At 41.9% G+C, this 7,500-nt stretch overlaps 1 protein-coding gene across 1 annotated transcript in view; it reads left to right on the top strand.

Moving 5' to 3' along the window:
* LOC311231788 (voltage-dependent T-type calcium channel subunit alpha-1I-like) overlaps positions 1–7,500 on the top strand; it is a gene marked incomplete at both ends in the record, with an annotated part of 346,702 nt that overhangs the window by 259,233 nt on the left and 79,969 nt on the right.

The following is a 7,500-nucleotide window of genomic DNA, read 5'->3' as shown; positions in this document are numbered from 1 at the left end:
TTTGTTTAGGTTTACTTTATTTGATCAAGGGGGACAGCGTACATTAATAAAACATTTTACAGATATAAATGCACCAAATTTTTGGCCAAAAGGCTAATTTCCATTGGCAGTCCCCCTGCCAGAAGGTACAGGCTAAAATCCTGTGTGAAAAAGGGTTAGCAATAAAAAACAGAATAAAATCAAGATAAATAACATTAGAATAAAAACACAACAAAAGCACATAGAACATACGATAGGGATACAGGTCACAATACAGTCATGGACACAAGGACAGAGCACATCATGACACATTGACAGACCCAGACATAAGGGCATACATGCAAAAATTATGCATTATAAAATTGCCCACAAAGGACAGAATAAAATAATGAGGGGATGAGCATGAGGGGAAAGTGAAGTATTCTAATTAAAAATAAAACACGGGCAGAATAGATAAATAACATATTCTTACCCCTAGGGGGGGGGGGGTTGACTCATAAACCGCAAGGGTCTGTACTGTTGGGCCACTGTTCAAGAAGGTCAAGCCCAATTTAAACTGTTTTTGTTTTATTAGAAGGGATCTGTCAACTAAAGCTGCTCAACTTTATATCCACCCTATGATTCTTTCCCACTTGTCTTACTGTATCACATCATGGTCACAAACCTCACAAACCATACTAAAACCCATATACTGTAGCTACTGTATAACATACAAACGGGCTATAAAGATCATGGGCCGTAAACCAATGCGATGGCATCACTGTGGTATTTTGAGTAAGCACAATCTTTTCACGTTTGACATTTTAAAATGTTTCTGTAATATTAGACTAGTTTTTAAATGTTTGCACAATCATGTCTCATCTTTATTTTCTGGACTGGTGGTTAGACGTTGGAGCTCTAGCAGAGCAAACACACGAGCTTCCAACAATGGTGACTGTACTGTTCCCATGTGCAAGAGTTTGTTTGGACAGTCTACCTTCTCCGTTAAATGGGCAAACTTATGGATCTCTGCCTACTGGCTTAAAACTAAGTCAACGTCTTCAACAGTGGACTCAAAGTATGGTTGCAGTGCTCACATGTGTAGACGCGGACTGGTTTTATTGTTTTGATCATGGACTCTTGTTCTGGTAACTATTTGTTCTGATTTGTGATTTTAATTCTGTATTATACTGTTCATTTTAATCTATCTTTTAGAAAAGCCTCAATGGACTGGTGTTGAAAACTAGCACTTGCAGGGCTGTACGCTAAGCTTTTTCACTAGGGGCACACTTGCCCCTAAATGAGAAATTTGGGGGCAAAAAATATTTATTAGGGGCACATTTTTTAATAACAATTTTACCATTATTTATATCGATTGTTTTTGATTTAAAAAAAAAATTATATAATTTTTTTTAATAAAATATATATATTATATAATCATACTTGTATTATCTGCGAGACAACGCCACCACGCAACAAGTCAAAATGCTCGCTATATGCAACCAGCCCCACTGTCTGTGTGTACTCGAGTAGCCTCCAGCTACGGCCAGGATTCTCCGGAGCTGCAGCTGGACCCTATTGACTATATTCAGCGTGCCCTAAGCTCGAATACGCATCAGTGTTATAAGACTGATATCAGGAGCTATCTGAACTATTTAGTTTAATGGGACGTTTCGTTTTGAACAGTAAGCTAACGCGAGCTATCATGCACTACTAGACTTGCTGGAGCATTTATTGATATCAGTAGCTAGCCGGCTGGCAGGCTCACCGAGGTCCCAGTGTCCCACTAGAGACTAGTGTTTACAACAGCCACGGGTGCGGGAGGGCTGGAGGAGGAGGCGCAGCAGACGTTGCAGCTCTCTCCGTGTGTCTGAGTTCAGTTCAGTTCGGCTCACTATAGGAGGTCGAACGCGTCGAAAATATGAAGCAATACTAACTTTACTTTTCTTCATAGCTAAATCAGACAGTCAGCCAGTCTATCAGAGTGAGTGCTCAGTCGATTGTTCCAGCTGATCATACCTGCTGAGTGCTCACTGCTCAGCTCGCGTGAGTGACGTCATCGCGTCATCACACGCCTTGGATAATTTAGGAGTGAAATGTGAATCCAAGGCTTGAAAGCACTACTCGCAAGCCCGCCCCCAGATAATATTTACCAATCGCAACGGCCAATTAAAGGGGCAATTCGCGATGATCTCGTCGCAGTGTACAGCCCTGACTTGTGCTATAAACACACAAACAACACATCTGGTCTGTCCACTGTGACTGGTCCAATGTAGCTGTGGTGTCCATTTTAAATAAAAGTTTTCATTCATTCAAACCCCGGTATAACAAAACATTAAACAGAAAGAAAAGAAAAACTTGAAACTTGAAGAAAAACAAAAAGCAAACAAACACACTATGACTTGGTCGCTCAACAAAGTAAAATCAATAACATATATATAAGTAGTTATTTATTTGTATTGCCTGCCATCACAATTCACCCCTTTGCTTTGTATTAGCTATTTTACTGTATTTGTCACATTGAACACCACGTTTGGTGATGGTCCTGCTGTCACTGCGCAATCTGGCGGCCGTAGAGAAAGGAGAATGTGGGTGCATGACATGATTCGTTGGATATGAATGGTTGAAAAGGTGGAGTGCTCTGAAAAAAAGGGTGCATGACTTCCCCTAGGAGGCTGCACGCTGCTGCATACACTCACTCCTCATTGGGAGAAAGAAAAAGCTATTAGGACCTACTTATATTTTCCTGGGTGAGAGAATCCGATTAGCAAAGTGATTTAGCTGTTTTTACGGAGAAATGTAAGCAGTTAGCATATAGATTCTTTGTTGAAAACCGAGATGCGGTAATTAGAAGCAATGATTAAGATCGAGGTTGAAACCCTGATAAGCGATGATTAAACCCTGATTAAAGAGAGAGCAACAGCTACAAACCCAATCAGAGATTTCTAAACTAAATGGTCTTCTGTTGAGATCAACTGCCTATCAAACAATACTACGTTTGTAGAGGCCCCATTAGCGAACATGCGATATAGTTCAAGTTTCAAGTTTCAAGTTTCTTTATTAGTTGTCATACAAAAATACAGAATACTTTTATATGAAATGCTTTTTCCTGTTCTGCTCCTGAGAATGTGCTAGATAAAAATAAAATAGATAAGTAAAAAATAGAAGTCAAAAGTACGTAACGAGTGTAAACAAAAGTGTTCAAAACAAAAGTGTTCAATATACATATATACAATTGAGTACGCTTTTTTTTGTAACTGAGTTACAATACAATATAAAGTACAATGCATAAATGGGATGAGGTACAACTTAGGGTAAGGTGCAATGAGGTATGAGTTGTAGTGCAAATCTCTTTACCAATAATATAAATATAAAGTGTGTTAAAGTGTCTAAAGTGGGTAAAGTGGGTGCTACAGTGAGTTGTTTATTTAAAGTGAGTGTGTGCGTGTGGATGTGTGTGCTGTGAGTGTATTTGATGGTTTGTTACATAGTGTTATTGACATTGAGCATCCTGATGGCCTGGGGATAGAAGCTCCTTCTGAGTCTCTCTGTACATATGAGAGACTCAGTATATGAGAACCACAGGGTTATAAACAAAGTAGCTAACGCAAACACGTGACGTTAGTGTGATACCTGCTGGTGTAAGCTGACATTAGTGCAGGCACTTAATATACATAATGTGGGACATTATAATCGCAGAACAAGAGAATCAGTGTGATGTTTCCTAAATCAAGGCTGATAGGCAGTATAGCCTCGTGACTGGCCATGCTACCGTAAGCTGTTAGCGTTAGCTAGCAAGTTTAACAAGTGAGGTTCTTGGCAGCTTGGCCCGTCCCATTCTAACCCTGTCAGATGCAGAGAAGCTTGTCCATGCCTTTATCTCCTCAAGACTGGACTACTGTAACGGACTCTTCATCGGGATTCCTGGCAAGAGCATCCAAAAGCTGCAATACATCCAGAACAGCGCTGCCAGGATCCTGATGAGAGTCCGTAAACACGATCACATAACCCCCATCCTCCACTCACTACACTGGCTCCCCGTCTCATCCCGGATCAACTACAAAATCCTGACGATCACCCATAATTGCATAAACGGACACGCACCCCTTTACCTTCAGGAACTCATCACTCCACAATCCTTCACCCGCACCCTCAGATCCGCAGGTAGCCTGCTCCTTCAGGTCCCCAATACCCGGCTCTGCACCATGGGTGACCGAGCCTTCTGCACGGCTGCACCACGCCCGTGGAACAGCCTCCCCATCCAGCTGAGGGCACCACAGAGCCTGGACTCTTTTAAAGCAGGCCTGAAAACCTACCTGTTCAAAAAGGCCTTTGACTGTTAGCTTTTTATTTAAATTTTATTGTGCTTTTGTTTTTAAATTGTCTGTTTATACTATGTTTTTAATTAACTATGTTCTATTTTTATCCTATTTTTATTCTGTATTTTATTTTATTTGTTTTACTAATAACTATTTTATTTCAATTTTTTTAACTGTTTTAACCATGTAGTGTAGCACTTTGGGATCCCAGCGAACAAAAAGTGCATTACAAATCCAATCTATTATTATTATTATTAAATGCACTCTGAAGCTCCAACGTTTACTGTGTCGTTGCCTTCATTTAGGATAGGATGCACCGCTGCTTCTTTGACTCAACTATGCCCTCTTTCATTAATTCAATTCACTGAAGCTTTATTTATTCTTGAGTGATTAAACTCATTTACAGCGTCGTCGAGTAATTACATTCATAGATCATCACATTGCATCAATAATTTCAGAAACAGCAGACATTAAAACATTTAAATTTAAGAACACATTTCTAAATATTTATTTTAAAACATATTGTTACAGGGCGGCTGGGTGGCACAGCGGACATTGCACTCGTCACCAACGCAAGAGACACCGGTCTCGAATCCGGCTGTCAGCGTTGCCTCCGACTTGGTCCGGCCGTCATACTGACTCAATTGGCAGAGTTAGCGGGTGGGAAGTCGATGGGTGGTAGTCTGGTCATTGGAAACAGCGACTCCTACAGGTCGGTCAGGGCGCCTGCACAGCAAAGACAGGAAAATGGCGGGGGCAGTGTGAGCCTCCTACACGTTACTCCTTGCCAATGAGAGTCCGCGCTGGCAGGTGAAAAGATGTGACTGGCTGCCTCCACATGTATCGGAGGGGACACGTGATGGGCTTCTACCCTCCCTACGACCGGCCAGTGGGGGGCACATGCGAGCAACGATCAGGACAGGGGAGGGAGAATTGGCACAAGAGGAAATTAGGATGGGAGAAAAATTACAGAAAAAGGGGGAGAAAAGTAGATAAAAAAAAAACATATTGTTACATATTGCAGTGACCTGTTTGGTCGACCCATAGACAGTAGAGTACCTTATTTCAGTATTCTGTAGGGTAATCCACAAGTCAAGGGCACAGAAGCCAAAGGCAGACCTACCAAGTTCAGTACAAATTCTAGGCACTTTAAGTTTAAGCCAATCCTTGGATTGTGTACGATGGGCTGCAGAGGTCCATTCCAATAATGAAGTGATGTAATTTGGACAATCTCCAATTATGGCTTTATATAGAAACAGATGCCAATGCAACTCACGTCTTTCTGCCAGAGACGACCACCCAACCTTGTTATACAATGGTGAGTACCATAGCTATCACCGCTGATAATCTAATGGCTGAATGATATGGAGTCTAATGGCTTAACAGTTTCAGTGCCGGCCAGTTAACATTGAAAACCCTGTTGAGTGCCATCATCCACTTCAATGTTAGCGTTAAAAACGCCTAATCTATGTTTTAAATTATGGCTATGTGTCTAATCTGCCCGTCGCTTATCAATGACTTGTTTGCAGTCAACATTGTCAAAACGGATTGTTTTTTAATCGGTTCATATCCTTTTTATAGCATTTCGAAAAGCTATCGTTCTCTCGACAATTTCCGGAAAATTGAAAGATTCCCCCATAAACGGCATTTATTGGAATATTTTAGAATACACTAGACACGTTGTCATTTGTCGGCCTATTTATGAATCGTTTTCAAATAAACGCTAGATTATCGATAGTATATGTGTACTTATGCACGCTATATAGACGCGAGCTGAAAAATCTATTCTCTCGTTTCCTCAAGATCACACACAGCCACACACACACATACACACATAGGGACACGCTGTTATCTCAGTAAATACAGCTCCGATTACCCCAAGACTGGTAACATAGACTCCTTACCTTAGATCAGATGTTCTCCAAAAAGATGATTCCAATTCCTGATCGCCATTCCAAATATCGATCACGCTTATTGATTGATTATTGGCTGCTGTAAATATATATTCCAGGCTGCTTTCCGTCTCGCGATCAGATCCCTCTTGATCAGACGGCTCGCCAGCACAATGGAGCCAGTTGGCTCCACCTCTACAGATCTACAGATCCCAGGTCAGTCTAATCGACTGACCTGCAGTTACACAGGGATAGACAATAGGGGGCGCTTTTTCCCATTTGAGCTCCTGGAGGGGCTGCTGTACCAACGGGAGACTCGGTTGATGAAATATGAATTCAGATCGCTAATAAAAAAATAAAACCACATTTATCGTCGTCGGCACTCACCGGGGGGGCTCATAAAACGAGATATGTCATCGCTGGCACTCAATGTGTTAAGAGTGTCTATAAATAACATCTCTGTAATCCAAAACAGACAAGAACACTGCTTCAACAACTCTCTTTCTGCTAATCATATGGAAGCTAGCTCTGTTCCTGTACAAAAAGCAATCCCCCCCACAATTTACTGGCAAGAATGCCCACAAAATATAAATCCGTCATCAAAATGTATTGTTAAATGCAGGGGTGTAAAGTACCCAGAAATTATACTTTTTTTTTTGGTATCTACTTTTTCTCCCATTTTCTATTTTTCTCCCATCCCAATTTCGTATCGTCCAATTCTACCCTCCCCTGTCTCGAACGCTGTTAGGCCATGCCTCCCACAAGCCGGCTGCAATGTGGACGAAGCCTTACATCACGTGTCCCCTCCGGTACTCGAGGAAGCAGCCGTCGCATCTTTTCACCTGCACAGCGCGATCTCTCAGCGTCGGGGTCTGCGTGGGAGGGACACGCCGCCCCCGTCACTTCCTGATTCTGCTGCACAGGCGCACCAACCGACCTGTAGGAGTCGCTGTCCACAACGTCCGATCCCCACCCATCAGCTTCCCACCCCCTAATACTGCCAATTGTATTAATATGAACGACCAGCCAAGCTGATAGCAATGCGGAGAGCTGGGCTCGAACCCAGTGTCTCCTGCATTGGTGGTGAGCGCCTTGCCCACTGCACCACCTAGCCGCCCTCCCAGAAATTATACTTAAGTGAAAGTATGGGTATACCGTCTCAAAATCATACTCAAGTAAAAGTCAGAGTATCTGGCTAAAAACACACTTGAGTAAAAGTAAAAAAGTTTCTACTTTTAAATGTACTTAAGTACTAAAAAGTTAAAGTAAAAACTTGTGGGCCAAGTTTTCATTTTAACTACACATTGCACCGGGTGAGTTAGTTGAAGAGG

The sequence above is a fragment of the Notolepis coatsorum genome, assembly GCF_963971535.1.
Source record: "Notolepis coatsorum genome assembly, chromosome: 7".
Lineage (NCBI taxonomy): Eukaryota > Metazoa > Chordata > Actinopteri > Aulopiformes > Paralepididae > Notolepis > Notolepis coatsorum.
This window is presented reverse-complemented; position numbering and strand designations above follow the sequence as displayed.